The 18,081-nt window shown below is 40.6% G+C and overlaps 1 long non-coding RNA gene across 2 annotated transcripts in view; it reads right to left on the bottom strand.

Annotated features, from left to right (window-relative positions):
- The window catches only part of LOC129640864 (uncharacterized), a 118,047-nt gene that overhangs the window by 7,575 nt on the left and 92,391 nt on the right, over window positions 1-18,081 (bottom strand). The window contains exon 3 of one of the 2 annotated variants that reach the window (XR_008709000.1): window positions 7,479-7,501. The exons of the other annotated variant lie outside the window; for it this stretch is intronic. This is a non-coding gene — a long non-coding RNA (uncharacterized LOC129640864). Of the gene's footprint in view, window positions 1-7,478; window positions 7,502-18,081 lie in introns of those variants that run through there. 2 annotated transcript variants of the gene reach the window in all.

Here is an 18,081-nt window from a genome sequence, read left to right as displayed (position 1 = left end):
GATAACTGTAGAACTACCACCTGGAATTCTAGAGAAACAGGTTACTACAGAGAATCACAGCTGAAGATCAGCTTACCTGGTGCAGAAGCCTCTGGAGCCTCTAAATTGTTCAGTTCAGTTCAGTTCCTCAGTCATGTCCAACTCTTTGCGACCCCATGGACTGAAGCACACCAGAACTCCCCTATCCATCACCAACACCCGAAGCTTGCTCAACTCATGTCCATCGAATTGGTGATGTCGTCCAACCTTCTCATCCTCTTTCGACCCCTTCTCCTCCTGACTTCAATCCTGCCCAGCATCAGGGTCTTTTCCAATGAGTCACTTCTTCCCATCAGGTGGCCAAAGTATTGGAGTTTCTGCTGAAGCATCAGTTCAGTTCAGTTCAGTTGCTCAGTCGTGTCCAACTCTTTGTGACCCCATGAACCGCAGCATGCCAGGGCACCATGTCCATCACCAACTCCCAGAGTTCACTCAAACTCATGTTCATTGAGTCAGCAATGCAATCCAACCATCTCATCCTCTGTCGTCCCCTTCTCCTCCTGTCCCAAATCCCTCCCAGCATCAGGGTCTTCTCAAATGAGTCAGCTCTTTGCATCAAGTGGCCAAAGTATTGGAGTTTCAGCTTCAATATCAGTCCTTCCGATGAACACCCAGGACTGATCTCCTTTACAATGGACTGGTTGGATCTCCTTGCAGTCCAAGGGACTCTCAAGAGTCTTCTCCAACCCACAGTTCAAAAGCATCAATTCTTTGGTGCTCAGCTCTCTTAATAGTCCAATTCTCACATTCATACATGACTACTGTAAAAACCATAGCTTTGACTACATGGACTTTGTAGGGAAAGTAATGTCTCTACTTTTTAATATGCTGTCTAGTTTGATCATAGCTTTTCTCCCAAAGAGGAAGCAACTTTTAATTTCATGGCTGCAGTCATCACCTGCAGTGATTTTGGAGCACCAAAAAATAAATTCTGTCTCTGCATCCATTGTTTCCCCACTTATTTGCCATAAAGTGATGGGAACAGATGCCATGATCTTTGTTTTCTCACTGTTGAGTTTTAAGCCAGCTTTTTCACCCTCCTCTTTCACCTTCATCAAGAGGCTTTTTAGTTCCTCTTCACTTTCTGCCACAAGGGTGGTGTCATCTGCATATCTGAGGTTATTGGTATTTCTCCTGGCAATCTTGATTCCAGCTTGTGCTTCTTCCAGTCCAGCGTTTCTCATGATGTACTCTGCATATAAGTTAAATAAGCAGGGTGACAATATACAGCCTTGACATACTCCTTTTCAAATTTGGAACCAGTCCATTGCTCCATGTCTGGTTCAAACTGTTCCGTCTTGACCTGCATACAAATTTCTCAGGAGGCAGGCAAGGTGGTCTGGTCTTCCCTCTGTTTTAAGAATTTTCCAAAGTTTGTTGTGATCCACGCAGTCAAAAGCTTTAACATAGTCAATGAATCAGAAGTAGATGTTTTTCTAGAATTCCCTTGCTTTTTCTATGACCCAACAGATGTTGGCAATTTGATCTCTGGTTCCTCTGCCATTTCTAAATCCAGCTTGAACCTCTGGAATTTCGTGGTTCATGTACTGTTGAAGCCTGGCTTGGAGAATTTTGAGTATTACTTTGCTCATGTGTGAGATGAGTACAATATTGTGGTAGCTTGAACATTCTTTGGCATTGCCTTTCTTAGGGACTGGAATGAAAACGGACCTTTTCCAGTCCTGTGGCCAATGCTGAGTTTTCAAATGTGATGGCATATTGAGTGTAGCACTTTCACAGCATAATCTTTTAGGGTTTGAAATAGCTCAACTGGAATTCCATCACCTCCACTAGCTTTGTGAATAGTGATGCTTCCTAAGGCCCACCTGAGTTCACATTCTAGGATGTCTGGCTCTAGGTGAGTGATCACACCATCGTGGTTATCTGGGTCATGAAGATCTTTTTTGTATAGTTCTTCTGTGTATTCTTGACACCTTTTCTTAATATCTTCTGCTTCAATTAGGTCCATACCGTTTCTGTCCTTTATTGTGCCCATCTTTGCATGAAATGTTCCCTTGGTATCTGTAATTTTCTGGAAGAAATCTCTAGTTTTTCCCATTCTATTGTTTTCCTGTTTATTTGCACTGATCACTGATAAAGTCTTTCTTATCTCTCCTTGCTATTCTTTGGAACTCTGCATTCAGATGGGTATATTTTTCCTCTTCTCCTTTGCCTTTCGCTTCTCTTCTTTTCTCGGCTATTTGTAAGGCCTCTTCGAACACCCTTTGCCTTTCTGCATTTCTTTTTCTGGGGGATGGTCTTGATCACTGCCTCCTGTACAATGTCATGAACTTCCATCCATAGTTCTTGAGGCACTCTCTCTCTCAGATATAATCCCTTGAATCTATTTGTCACTTCCACTGTATAATCAAAAGGGATTTGATTTAGGTCATACCTGAATGATCTAGTGGTTTTCCCTACTTTCTTCAATTTAAGTCTGAATTTTGCAATAAGGTATTCATGATCTGAGCCACAGTCAGCTTCCCATCTTATTTTTGGTTACTGTATAGAGCTTCTTCATCTTTTGCTGCAAAGAATATAATCATTCTGATTTCGGTATTGACCATCTGGTGATGTCGATGTGTAGAGTTGTCTCTTGTGTTCTTGGAAAAGGGTGTTTGCTAAGACCAGTGCATTCTCTTAGCAAATCTCAATTAGCCTTTGCCCTGCTTCATTTTGTATTCCAAGACCACGCTTGCCCATTGCTCCAGGTATTTCTTGACTTCCTACTTTTGCATTCCAGTCCCCTACCATGAAAAGGACATCTTTTTTTGGTGTTATTTCTAGAAGGTCTTGTAGGTCATCAAAGAACCATTCAACTTCAGCCTCTTTGGCATTAGTGGTTGGGGCATAGACTTGGATTACTGTGGTATTCTGTAACTTGTTCAGTTCAGTTCAGTCACTCAGTCGTGTCCAACTCCTTGCGACCCCATGAATCGCAGCACGCCAGGCCTCCCTGTCCATCACCAACTCCCGGAGTTCACTCAGACTCACGTCCATCGAGTCAGTGATCCCATCCAGCCATCTCATCCTCTGTCGTCCCCTTCTCCTCCTCCCCCTAATCCCTCCCAGCATCAGAGTCTTTTCCAATGAGTCAACTCTTTGCATGAGGTGGCCAAAGTACTGGAGTTTCAGCTTTAGCATCATTCCTTCCAAAGAAATCCCAGGGCTGACCTCCTTCAGAATGGACTGGTTGGATCTCCTTGCAGTCCAAGGGACTCTCAAGAGTCTTCTCCAACACCACAGTGCAAAAGCATCAATTCTTCGGTGCTCAGCTTTCTCCACAGTCCAACTCTCACATCCATACATGACCACTGGAAAAACCATAGCCTTGACTAGTCGGAACTTTGTTGGCAAAGTAATGTCTTTGCTTTTCAATATGCTATCTAGGTTGGTCATAACTTTCCTTCCAAGGAGTAAACCTCTTTTAATTTCATGGCTGCAGTCACCATCTGCAACTTGTTAAGGACACTTAAATGTCAATATTGATGAATTGCTGGAGGTAGGTCAAGTGTGGACTAACTTAGTTTTAAACACTCCCAAGGCCCAATCTTAGAAGAGCCACCACATTTTCATAAGTTTTACCTCCAGTCACTTGAAAAGGTTCTTATATTGAAAATCAAAGAAAAATCCCCGAATGTTTTGGGCAAGGAGAGGAAAATGTAGCCATTATGAAAAATACACCCAGAGCGTTCTTTATCCATGACAAAGTTCTGCCATCCAGGGGAACTTCAGAGCCCTAGGTGATGTGAGGAAAAAGCAAATACTCAACTCCACTCCTCTTGGCCTCCCTGTCTCACAGAAAAGGAGGGCGGGGGGAGGGGGGGAAGCTAAGAAATGCTTCTAAGGAAACAGCCAAGGGACTCAAGTCCACATAGATGTAATCAAATTACTATAGAGCACTGCCCCCTCCAAAAACTTGTCATTTCATCAACAGGTGAAAGTAAAAGTGCACGTTACACAGTCATCTCCGACTCTTTGGAAAAGGTCAGTTTTCATTCCAATCCCTAAGAAAGGCAATGCCAAAGAATGAATGCTCAAGTTACCACACAATTGCACCCATCTCACACACTAGTAATGGAATGCTCAACATTCTCCAAGCCAGGCTTCAACAGTACGTGAACCGTGAACTTCCAGAGGTTCAAGCTGCATTTAGAAAAGGGAGAGGAACCAGAAATCAAGTTGCCAACACCTGCTGGATCATCACAAAAGCAAAGGAGTTCCAGAAAAACATCTGTTTCTGCCTTACTGACTACACCAAAGCCTTTGATGTGTGTATCACAATAAACTGTGGAAAATTCTTCAAGAGATGGGAATACCAGAGCACCTGACCTACCTCCTGAGAAATCTGTATACAGGTCAGGAAGCAACAATTAGAACTGGACATGGAACATCAGACTGGTTCCAAATAGGGAAAGGAGTACATCAAGGCTGTATATTGTCACCCTGCTTATTTAACTTATATGCAGAGTACATCATGAGAAACGCTGGGCTGGATGAAGCACAAGCTGGAATCCAGACCACTGGGAGAAATATCAATAACCTCAGATACTCATATGACACCACCCTTAGGGCAGAAAGTGAAGAAGAACTAAAGAGCCTCTTGATGAAAGTGAAAGAGGAGAGTGAAAAGGTTGGCTTAAAACTCAACATGCAGAAAACTTAGATCATGGCATCTGGTCCCATCACTTCATGGGAAATAGATGGAGAAACAGTGGAAACAGTGGCTGACTTTAATTTTGGGGGCTCCAAAATCCCTGAAGATGGTGACTGCAGCCATGAAATTAAAAGACGCTTACTCCTTGGAAGCAAAGTTATGACCAACCTAGACAGCATACTAAAATGCAGAGACATTACTTTGTCCACAAAGGTCCATCTAGTCAAGGCTATGGTTTTCCAGTAGTCATGTACAGATGTGAGATTTTGGACTGCAAGCTGAGCGCCAAAAAACTGATGCTTTTGAACTGTGGTGTTGGAGAAGACTCTTGAGAGTCCCTTGGACTGCAAGGGGATCCAACCAGTCCATCCTTAAGAAAATCAGCCCTGAATATTCATTGGAAGGACTGATGCTGAAACTGAAACTCCAATACTTTGGCTACCTTATGGGAAGAGCTGACTCATTTGAAAATACCTCGATGCTGGGAAAGATTGAGGTTGGGAGGAGCAGGGGATGACAGAGGATGAGATGGTTGGATGGCATCACTGACTCAATGCACATGAGTTTGAGTAAACTCTGGGAGTTGGTGACGGACAAGGAGGCCTAGCGTGCTGCAGTCCTTGGGGTCGCAGAGTCGGACATGACTTAGTGACTGAACTGAACTGGACTGAACTATACATACAGTCCATGGAATTCTCCAGCCCAGAATACTGGAGTGGGTAGCCTCTGCCTTCTCCAGGGGATCTTCCCAACCCAGGGATCAAACCCAGGTCTCCCGCATTGCAGGCAGATTCTTTACCAGCTAAGCTACAAGGGTAACCACTACCCCTCCCCAAAAACTTGTCATTGCATCAACAGGACTTCAGTACAATAAAATGGAATTACAACTGCGAGAGTTGTAGGACACAGACTACATTTAAAAAGGTGTTCTTAGGGAAATCCAAAGAGAACTAGGTAGGGGGTGAGGGACAAAGAAACTGGAGGAAACTGAAACCTCTGGCACTTAGAGGTACAGAAAACATTGAACACAGTCAGCACCTAGCCAGATTAACATAAAATCTAACACTAAATGCCTAATTACCCGTTTAGATCCTAATACTTGTTAGACCATGTCCAGTTTAAACCATGTCCAGTTTTCAGCAAAAAATTACAAGGAATGCTAAGGCAAGAGAAAACAGTCTAAAGAGACTCAGCAGGCATCAGAATATGGATCAGCTATTTTGGAATTATTAGATGGAGGATTTAAAGTAACTATGATTAATATGCTAAGGGCTCTAAAGATGAAAGTAGACAATATGTAAGAATAGTTAATAAAATCAGAGAGATAAAACCCCTAAGAAAATGCTGGAAATCAAAAACATTATAAAAGAAATAACTCAACATTCAAAAAACTAAGATCATGGCATCTGGTCCCATTACTTCATGGCAAATAGATGGGAAAATAATGGAAACAGTGACAGACTTCATTTTCTTAGGCTCCAAAATCACTGCAGATGGTGACTGCAGCCATGAAATTAAAAAGACACTTGCTCCTTGAAATAAAAGCTATGACAAACCTAGATAGCATATTAAAAAGCAGAGACATTACTTTGCTGACAAAGGTCCGTCTAGTCAAAGTTATGGTTTTTCCAGTAGTCATGTATGGATGTGAGAGCTGGACAATAAAGAAGGCTGAGCACTGAAGAACTGATGCTTTTGAACTGTGGTGTTGAAGAAGACTCCTGAGAGTCCCTTGGACAACAAGGAGATCAAACCAGTCAATCCTAAAGGAAATCAACCCTGAATATTTACTGGAAGTACTCATGCTGAAGCTAATGCTCCAATATTTTGGCTACCTGATATGAAGAACCAATTCATTGGAAAAGACCCTGATGGTGGGCAAGACTGAAGGTCGGAGAAGGGGACGTCAGAGGATGAGATGGTTGGATGGCATCACTGACTCTGCACAGGAGTTTAAGCAAACTCCGGGCGATGGTGAAAGACACGGAAGCTTGGAGTGCTGCAGTCCATGGGGTCACAAAGAGTTGGACGCAACTGAGCGACTGAAGAAGAACAACAACAAAAGAACATCTTTGCTCATTAGTGGAATTGTGATAGAACCAGTCACCTAAAAGACATGTTAACAGAAGTTGCCCAAGCAGAAACACAAACATAAAAATGAATGGAAAAAGAAATAGAATAGTATATCCAGGAACTATGTGATAATTAACAAAAGATGTAAATTGTACATGATATGAAGCCTAGAAAAAGAAACAAGAAATATTTGAAGTAATAATGACTGAGGATGTTCCCAAACTAATAGCATACACTGAAGAACACACACATGAAGCTCAGAGAACACCAAGCAGAATAAATGCTCAAAAAAAAAAAAAAAATCTCCTGCCAGGCATAACATAGTCGAAGTATAGAAAGTCTAAGACAAAGAAAAAAAGAAGAAATCTTGAAAGAAGCCAGAGAACAAATACATTTTCCATACAGAAGCCAAAGTACTAGTTATTCTTATAGATTTCCTTTCTTCAATAAATTATCCTGTGAATTTCTACATTTAGCTTATGTGGACTGGATGCTGAGAGGGAGGTCCAGAGACTAGTGGAATATGCTATTACATCATAGTTTATTATCCTAATCGTTCTTAATATACTGAGAAAGCATCAGGAAAATTCCTGTTGAAGGGTCACTGAACATATTTACAGTTATTAGGTAATATTTTTTTCTTATACTTGCTTTTACTCTCTGACATTTTATCCCCATTTAGGCAGCAGCTGGAGTGTTCTAGGTCTCCAGAAGAGGATAATGCAGAAGAATCTACAAGATTAAAAAAAATGTCAATTTTTTGGCTTTTGGTATTCAATGTAAAAGCCCAAGTATAAGGCAAAAAATTTATGAGGAGAAATGACCAGATAGAGCCATGCTGACAACCACAGAAATAAAAAGAATGAAAAGGTAGGGACCAGTATAGAAAGATGACTGTGATCCAGATGAAATGCCCCCAGTCCCTTAACACTATTCAGCCTCCCAGAACTCAGGGATAAGCAGGACAATGGGAGCTCCATGAAGAAATTAAACTCAGGTAGAAAAGTTAAAGTGAGATATTTTCACAACCAGAGGTTTTTATTTGAAATTTGGATTTGGTATGTATTACTTGATTGATATAAGAAAGGTCTGGAAGGACACACAAGAAACAGTCAACAGAGTTGATCTTAGGGAATTATCATAGGAAGTCAACAGGAGACATTAAGATCTTTTACTTTTCTCTTAGAAACTTTTATAATGTTCATATATTTTTTAATTAATCTATTTATTCAATAGAGTTGCATTACTTTTATGAAAGTATAATCAACAATGAACAGAAAGAACAAAAAAGTACATATGAAGAAAATTATTTAAGGCAAATGACTAAAAATAAATAAAATAAAAAGAAGATTCAGTAGGAAAAGAGAGCAGTGGAGAAGGCAAGAAAGAGATAAGGACCCACAGAGAGTCAGCAAACAGGAAAGAGAAACATCGACTTCTTGTACAAATAATTCAAGGGCAAGGGCTTCAAAAACAAATGTGTCTCTAGCCATCATACTATTAGAAACACATTGAAAAACCCTCCAAAAGGAAACAAACAGGCTAGCTAAGGAACTGCTAGCCAGTTATTCTTTATTGGATAAGGAAAAACGACAAGTTGATATTTATACATGAGCTAAGAAGCCTTATGAGAGACTCTAGCCACCTCCTCCTGCAAATAAATGAACGTTCGTCAATTGGCAGAGAGATTAGGCTTACTTTTTCACCTCTGTAGTAATGAATTAAAACTAAAGTATCAACTAAAAGGAAGCAGCTTTATATTCTCTAGAGTTTCCTTAACATTAGATACATTAATTAAAAAACAATCCTGAACATTCTGGGGAGTAAAGGGCCAGAAGAGTTCCGAACTGTTAATACTTCTGCTTTTTTTGGACTTGATAGCAAAAGTAGCAGCACGTATGCAGAAAGAAAACTGTTACAATCAATACCTTGCCTGAAAAGTGAAGGTGAGGCCAGCACAGAGGGGGAGCAGTCTTCCATTTGCCAGGTAGAAAAGAAATAGCTGCTTTTATCAAGAGCTGTAACAAGCACAACTGTAACAAGCTTTGGGTAACCAGGGCAGTGTGGCTACAGGAATCTAGGAGAAAAAATTCTTCAGAGAAGGGTGTTCAATGGATAGAAGGGTAAAGAGAGCTGAGAAACATGTGAAGATTAACCTGACCTGCTTTACAGCTTTGCTCAGGGCAGACTCTCCACTCCAGTTATGACTTCCTTTTTTTCCTCCCCTTACTAGCACATCTACCACGGAGCAAATATGAGCCTTAACTTGGAATGTCAGTCCTAAATATTTATGTATTAGCACAGCTCCCACGCATTAGAGGTCTGATGGCTAAGCGGTGTTCAGAATAGTTTAGCATCATAATCAAATGTCAGCATTATTTTAGTATGGCAAAATAATAGTCCCAAATTAATCTATGTCCCAGTTACTTGCAAACAGTAAACACAGAAAATGAGTACTTATAATTATCCTTAATTTAGGAAGGAATTCATAAATGACAGCTTGTTATTTGCAGGTCAAAACTGAAACAGCACATACTACTTAAAAATCTGGAGGTCAAAAATTAAATTGATGGAAAGGAGAGATAGACTTGATACAAATTAAACTGGTAGTTGTTTCCTTATTAGGTGTTTGTAAGAAGCACTTCATAACTTAATAGCAAAGGGCTTTATTAGACCAAGGAAGGCTCTTCACACCTATTTATTGTGAAATAAACTAATTCAAAGACTTGAAGTGTTTCCCTCAGAGTCAGAGGCAGCATCAATGACCGCATAAAAATCATAAGACTAAGCAGTCATGGCTATTACTATACAGGTCTACACAATTTGCACAACACATTCTCGTATGTTAACTCGTATAATCCTCACAAGAAGTTTTCTGTCCTCACTCTCTTTCCTAAACACCCTCTTCAATCAGAGGTGAAGAAATCAAAGTGTGTAGAAGTCAGTATCTTAGCCAATGCCAACAGTGCCAAGGAGCTAAAACAGAGTTCAACACAGGTGTGACCTCAAAGCCATAAGCATTCACCTTTGAACACTGCCTCCCTCTCTAAAATACTGGTTCTGCCATTAACAAGCTTGGCAACCCACTCCAGTGTTCTTGCCTGGAGAATCCCAGGGACGGGAGAGCCTGGTGGGCTGCTGTCTCTGAGGTTGCACAGAGTCAGACGTGACTGAAGCGACTTAGCAGCAGCAGCAGCATGATGTCAGACAAATTGACTGATTTCTCTAGACCTTGGTCTCTTTCTGTGTAAAATTCCTTTACTGAATGACATGAATTCCAAGCCCTCTTTCTTATCTAACATTCATAATTCCTCTATTAAAAGCATATCCTAAAGCTAGAAGTAAAGTATGTGATTTGCACTGGTAAGTTTTTTAAATAACGGGTTCCCCTTGGAAATGTAAATGCTACCTGAAGAACCAATAAGTAATTTTCTTAAACCAATACTTATCAAGAGCTGACTCTGTACCAGAAGACCAGAATGATGCCTGTGATTGACATGAAGGATGCAATGATAAAAATAAAATAATAATAATAATAATAATAATCTCTGTGCTCACAAGTTCAGAGATAACTGGAGGAAATGTGCAAGGAACAACTGCAGCACCATACGTTAGGGCATGAAACTGGGCATGATAAAACAGGCATATAGTAGAGACCAGAAAGTCAGGAAAAGCTCCAGCATGTTAAAATACAGCTTGAAGGATGAGAGATTATATAGGCAAATAAATAAGAAAGATGTTTTATGTAGACAGAGCTGCAGATAAACAAACAGTAGGAAACTAATATCCTAAAAGCTAATTGCCTACTGTAACTATTCAACTTCCAAAATGTATCCATAATTGCCATTTAAGCCATAGGGGCTGATGTATAAGTCATCCTAAATATAAGTTTCTATTGTTGTGCAAAGTGATCTTCATAGCCATTAAGCAACATAATAAGGCAAGAATGTCTGATTCCAAAGCATGAAGCCTGTGTTCTTTACCTCTAACATTGCTACCTTCCTGTACATTTTTTTTTTCCTTTGAAGGTCAGCTGAGCACAAATGACCCTGGTTTATAAACACATTTAAGGACACGGGGCAACCAAAGCAATATTGAGTAATTCAAGAGAAGGTACAAGAAGATATAAGCTCAGCTGAAGAATCAGATATGAACCTGTTCTAAATCCATTTGGAAAGGTCTCCCTGAATCTATACCCCAGCCATGTACCAAAGGCATCTCAAAGGACAAGACTTTCTGCAAAACTGTAGAGTGGAATTGTCTTCCCTCTGAGGTTTAAGAGAGCAAGTCATGAAGCCCACAAAACTGTAAGAGTACAATCAGATTCATTCTGTATAAGCAAGAGCATAATTTCACTTGTGGTTTGGCAGTAACTGGTAATTTATGGATTTATATATTTTAACAATGTATTAACAGCCTATAATTTTTAAAGCAAACAGGTTAAAAAGTTTGAGTTGTCACTGCTCATTTTTACATCTCAAGAAAGGAAGATTAATGACTCACACAACATTCACTCCTTAACTGCACGTGTGGCATACTGAGAGAAGGTGAATGCCTTCAGGTGTGTGGACGCTATACTTAGCAGGTGTCTTCCTGAACTTGACTGGCTTTGAAAAAGGTACAGATCTGAGTCACACTCTCAGTGATAACAAAAATAAAGAAACAATACTCCAGAGATTAAAGTCCCAAAAGAGAGCCCCCAGAATCACCTAGGGGCCCTCTTCCTCTAAGAGGAATCCTGAGTAGGAGACAGGCTACAGGAGGGACCCAGCTCAGCTTCTCACGGCTTCACCTTCTCCTCCCACTAGGGCCGAAGGCAGTTTCTCTCACAGGAGGCACAGATTCCCGAGCCTTCCCCTGGGAAACTGACTGTGGTAACTAGAAACAGATAGTTGAAATAGAAAACACAAGAATTCCCACCATTAAAAACAGAAATCATAAATACTCACACATTTGCTTTTTTTTGAACATGTCACTAATAATAACAAACACTTTATTTTTAACCAGGGATTATATTCTATGTATGTATTATGCTTCTGAAGCTTTCTGCAGCATTCAACGCAAGTTAGATATTTCTGGAAGCCCCAAAGTAACCAGTCAAGAATGTTTTCAAGATGTGAACTTAAGGTACAACTTAAAGTGACAGAATGAGGCCACTGACACTTCAGTTATACCCACCTGTCACTTCTGCAGCTGTTGCAGCTCCCAGCTCCACAGTAATCACATATGGATACAGTCCCCTTGCACTGGGCTTCCAAACTTCTCCCCAAAATGTGTGACTGTAGCTGACTTTTCCAAAGTTTGAAGTTATAAAAGTGATTTATGTCAGAACAAGTGTCTTAAAACCAGATATTAGACAACTGTGTTCTCTAAAGACTTTTAGCAATCCTGCCACAAGAAACTATTTACACCTCCTTAACTTGTTAAAGACTTTTTTTTTAAGAGACCTGATTTGCACTATGTTGCATGACTCCTTTCTCCAACTTCAGATTATTATTAACATCTTATGCAAAGTATTTTATCCAGCAATTTGTTTCACTTTAATAGTGTAAACCATCCCCTGATGTTTCCACCCAACCAAAGTGGACTACATAGCCATTTTTCTAGAGGAAAATTTTTCTTTCCTAAAGGAAGTCTATGCTAGCTGTTTAAAAAAAAAAAAGAAGAAGCTGAGAAAAGATTTTTTTCCCACTAAAATAACACAGTAATATTGTTAAATTTCATCAGTTTTGAGACGTTATCATGAACATTAATAAGGCAAATATTAGTTCTAACCTAAGGGATGTTAGTTCTATAAAACCCTTCTATCGAGTGCCTTCTCTTTTCAATATTCTATTGTGGAAGAAAAGTGATTACACAAATATGTAAACTCTGGAGGTTATAGCCCAAAATAGGTGACAGATCTTTTTTTTTTTTTAGAACACATACACAAAACTTGTGGTAGACAATACGAAGAAAATGACTGAGTGTGACAGTAAAGAGCAATTAAGGAGGGATTTCTCTGGTGCTCCAGTGGCTAAAATTCCACGCTCCCAGTGCAGATGGCCCAAGTTCGATCCCTACTCAGGAAACTAGAGTAGATTCCATATGCTGCAAGTAAGAGTTCACATGCCACAAATGAAAGATCCCGCACGTGACAGCAAAGATCAAAGATCCCGTGTGATGCAACTAATACCCGTGCAGCCAAATACGCAAATATTTAAGGGAAAAAAAAAAAAAAAAAAACACAAGAGCAGTTAGGGGAGCCTGCTTGGAGAGAATGGTCAGGAAAACTGTCTCTAAGGAAGTGACATGGGGACCAAGCCCTATGAAATGGGAAGATGGTGGACCTCATCTGAAGACTCATTTTCCGAGTATCACTAGCAGGACAGGGCTCTGGAGAGGAAAAGGAGAAAAAGAAAGCAAGCCAGTCTGGCCGCCCACCAACACTCCTAGACATACATGCACAGAGCTTTTTCTTCTTCTGCGTCCTCCCTTCACAACAATGAGCGATGACCTTGGCCCAGAGAAAAGTGTAACAGACCACCTACAATCCTACAACTCTGCGGACCGCCCACTAAGGAATAATTCCCTTTTTGCCTATTCTCTCTTAAGCAAGGGCTCCTTTTAAGCGTAAGTTTTCAATACTGCACGGTGGTAACACTGCAGAAAACATCCGCCAAGCCCTCAGGATACACTGGGGAACTGTAAATAGAGGTCCATCTGCAACTCATTCGCTGCCCCTTCAAAGAGCAAACTAATGACAAACTTTTGACTGATGGCTAGTTTGTTGTTGTGTTTTGTTTTTAATTCTTGCTTATTGGTAACAGAGTAACCCAAAATGCTATACTTAAGACAGGAGCCTGTGGCAGTTCCTTGATAAAATACAGCAACTGACTTTGCGATAACAACCAAAATCACCATGCAAAAGCCTTTAGAAAAACACATATGGACATGATGGTTTCTGGATGAAACATTTTTATTCATGAGTTGGTACAGTTCTGAACTGGATTTAAAGGAGTTCAAAGCTACTTCCCTTTCTATTCTAACTGATGAGTGACTTCTATAATGAACGTCACTGAGGCATCTGAACTCTATAAGCAACCTCTCTTGCACCAAAAGTGAAGGTGCTGAGTTGCTTCTGTTGTGTCCGACTCTTTGCAACTCCATGGACTGTAGCCCACTAGGCTCCTCTGTCCATGGGATTATCCAGGCAAGAATACTGGAGTGGGTTGCTATTTCTTCCTCCAGAGGATCTTCCCAACCCAGGGATCGAACCCACGTCTCTTATGTCTCCTGCACTGGCAGGTGGGTTCTTTACCACTAGCACCACCTGGAAGCCCCCCAAGTGAAGGTAGATATGGATATATGGAACAATTCTCTTACAGGGCCAGTTTAACTGTTTGTTTGTTTGTTCCAATTGGAAACACTTGTCTCACCAAAATATCTTCATAAAAACGAGCAGGGGAAAGGAGATAAAACTACAATGACAACCGTGCAAATCTTGATGTCAGCACACCTAAAGAAAAGAGTCCACCAAGACTAAGGAACTTTGAACTACAGGCCTGTTAAAAAAAGTCATGGAACATAAGGGAGGAGCTCAAATGCACTGGAGAAGACGAGATCGGGAAACTGTTACTACTTCTAATGAAGTCCTCAACAACTCTCCTAAGTCATTATTTTTGAATATGAGGTGGTATGTATATATTACCTGAAAAGCAAGTCAAATTCCACGTTTTTCTCTACCTGTCCTTATCTGTAAAAGAGAAAACTTGACATCTTTTAAAGTAGAGTCTGCCCTTAAGTGAGCATATCCACTCACAGATGAGATTCTTCCAGGTGTTACCTCCCAGACTGCTTGCTTGTGTGTGGTGTGTGCTAAGTAGCTTTAGTCCTGTCTGACTCTTTGCAACCCTATGGACTGTAGCCCGCCAGGATCCTCTGTCCATGAGATTCTCCAAGCAAGAATACTGGGGTGGGCTGCCATTTCCTTCTCCAGGGGATCTTCCTGACCCATGGATCGAATCTGTGTTTCCGATGTCTCCTGCATTGGCAGGCGAGTTCTTTACCACGAGTGCCACCTGGGCCCACCAGGCTGCTGCTTATTGTTATTACATATGTTTTGCTTGTTTGTTTTGGCCACATTGAGTGGCTTGTGGGATCTCAGTCCCCCAGTCAGGGATCAAAACCATGCCCTCAAAAGGGAATTCACAGGATCCGAACCACTGGACAACAGGGAATTCCCAGCTATTATAGTTTATAACAAATATATCACTATCTTGGCTTGAAAATGTTTTCACAGTGACCACCAATAAGAAACCCATGCCATTACTCAAGTGCCAATTAAGTCTAGCCTATCAGTTCATACAAAACTGATACAAGAATGAGGCTATTCGGGTGGAAGGAAGGAGAGACCTAGGGATCCTGAGAGAAGGATCACTAAAATTCTTTGACTCTGGGAATGTGCACTCAAACTTAGCAGGTCCTGGTGCAAGTGGGAAGCAGGGGACTGGCTAAGAGTATCACTCGCTCAGAGGAGGAGGAGCCAAACAGCAGCTGAGACCCTCTGTAGACTGGGCCTCCAGAGTCAGTGCAGAGTGAAGCAATGGTCAGCCCTTCCAGAAAACCACAACCCTTATAGAGCTCTTGTTGCATTTTGATAAAGCAGAGGTTATCCTTCAACCTTGAAGACCTAGTTTGGCTTGCAGTGGCAAGAGAGGGTCACCAACTAAGCCCTAGTAGGAGACACAACAGAGTCGGGAAATGCAACACTGAAGAGGACGACCTAATTCTAGCCTCAGCTCTACGGCTTCCCTGCTGTGTGACCTGCAGCAGCATAACTCACCTCCCAGTCTGCATTCCCCTGTCTGCCAGTGGGCCCTGATAGTAATATCCACCCTATGGATGTCTTTTTTTCTTTATAACTAAAAGAGTTAGTGCATGTAAAGTCATTCTTTTGAACACTGTCCTCCAAAAAATAATAGTCATTATTTGGGAGGTTTTTAGCATGTACCCAGCACACAGCTGAGCAGTTTACATGAGTGATTATCTCACTTAACCTTCGTACATATTTTAGGGTGCATAGACATTTAGAAATCAAGAAACTGAGGCACAGAGAGGTAAGCTAATTTGCTTAAAGACACACAATCAGCCGTCAGTCTGATCGCTGCTCTGGTGTTCTTAATCACGATGATGCAGTGATATAGCTAATTCTCAGGGTTGCTCCTTAGTAGCATTTCCATGGTCAAAGGCCTCACTGGTTTGCTTTTCTTCAATAAACAGTAAATTGCACTGGCTACAAAAATAGTATTTTAAAATGAGATTCAAAGCTATTTTTCTTTCAATTGGGGGAAAGTAGCATAAAATTTTTTCTGAAAAAATTCTTTATCCAAAAGATTAGGCACCTTTAACACGTATTATCTTGCTCTAATATCACAACAAATCTATAATTCAGGAGAGGAGACTAAGTCTTGGAGATTTTAATAGTAACACTAGTAACCATTTACTGACATGCTATTCAAGCACTGTTTCAGGTATTTCAGGTCAAGTCTAATCCCCATGATAACATGAAGAAGTGTCCCTCACGTTCAGAAATACAAAATACTGTAACTTGTAAACAGCTCAGCCCCTGAAGTGATGTAGCTGGGGTTCATATTCAGGTCTTTGTCATCCTTCAAGCTGTACTTTTTTGGTTCAACAAAAGCACTGTCATAAATAGATGCCTCCTTACTCTTTGCTAATTGTGCCTTCCCTCTCCCTAACTCTATCACGGCCCAAGTTCCAGTCATGCCTGACTGAAGCATTAAAAATGCCTCTGGATTTGCTTCCTTTAAATACACCCTCCACACTGCCACCAGAGTTACAGAAGTGTCGATTTGACTATGAATGCTGTTCTCTGCATACTTCAAGTCTCTTCAAATACAGCAGCCTATGAAGCTCTCCAGAGCTAGCCCTGCTCAAGCTCCCAGAAACCTAACACCTCATATTTTACTATTAATACAGGATAATATAGGGTTCCCCCCACTCACCCTGTTGTTCACTCATCACTACCTTTATGCTCTCTAGGGCAGGAACCATCTTCTGACCAGTCATTACCTTCTCTCCACCCAAACCTGGCCACACATGTTCCTCCCTTAAGAAACATCCTAGACATCTCCTCCTTCAGAAAACATGCCCACCCTTTATTCCTCAAGCCCAATAAGGAGAATTTCTTTCAAACTCACAGTATCCTGTGAGTATATTAATATATACAGAAGTATATATTAATACTTCTCTCACATTATTTCAAAATATTCTGTGTACATCTGTATTTCTCTGGGGCCATATTTCATTGAGCTTTATTTCTCTGGTGTTTGGTAACAGTAGGAATTCAGTAAAGAATTTGCTGAAATAAACGGAATCAACTTGCCCAAGTATAATAGTTAAGAAATAGAAGAAGCAGGACTTTAACTTGCTGTGGCCAGTGCTCTGTTACATCCAAAAATAAACACATCTAGGCAGTAAGGATTACACAGTCTTTCTTGAAACAGAGATTGCAATTATTGTCCTCTTGGCAGCAAATGACAAAGAAATATTTTTGGACAAATTGTAAACCTCTGGTATCAATATGTGGTAAATCCATGCTAACTTCTAGTGTTCAGTTCACCTCAGTTGCTCAGTCATTTCTGATTCTTTTCGACCCCATGCACTGCAGCATGCCAGGCTTCTCTGTCCATCACCAACTCTTGGAATTTGCTCAAACTCTTCCAGTTGGTAATGCCATTTCTAGTGTGGATCAGTGTGTATTTCTCAAATGTCTGTGACACAGCAGTAAAAATTTGCATCTAAATGAAATATGTTTATAATAACAATGATCTTTAGTAATGGCATAATTGCTGTACTGCCTAGTACTATTTATAGACATCCAGTTATGAAATACAGATTCAGAAGCAAGGGAGGAAATAACATTCTTCCTTGGTAGATTCTCAATAGAGATGTAAAGACTTAAACAAAAACCCAAAACATCAAAGACCTTCCAGAAAGCAACCAGTTAAGTGTATCTTAAATGAATATTACCTTCTAATTTAGAATCAGGAAAATGAAGAATATTTTATCTACTACCTGTAAGGGGTAAACACATGTGAAATACCGGAAAAAAACAATTTTAAGTCAACTCCTCGACTCCGATACTGTCTCCTTGCTGGATTTCAAATTAAAATACTTTCCCCGTTGGGGGAAATGCCTCTCTGTACTTCACTGGATTCTCTCCTTTCCCTTGCTTTTATATGTGAGTGTAACCTGAATAAAGAATGAGCCAAGGACTTGAACAACTTTCAAAACAAAACAGATAAATT

This window comes from Bubalus kerabau, unplaced genomic scaffold (assembly GCF_029407905.1).
Source record: "Bubalus kerabau isolate K-KA32 ecotype Philippines breed swamp buffalo unplaced genomic scaffold, PCC_UOA_SB_1v2 scaffold_50, whole genome shotgun sequence".
In the NCBI taxonomy this organism is placed as follows: Eukaryota; Metazoa; Chordata; class Mammalia; order Artiodactyla; family Bovidae; genus Bubalus; species Bubalus kerabau.
This window is presented reverse-complemented; position numbering and strand designations above follow the sequence as displayed.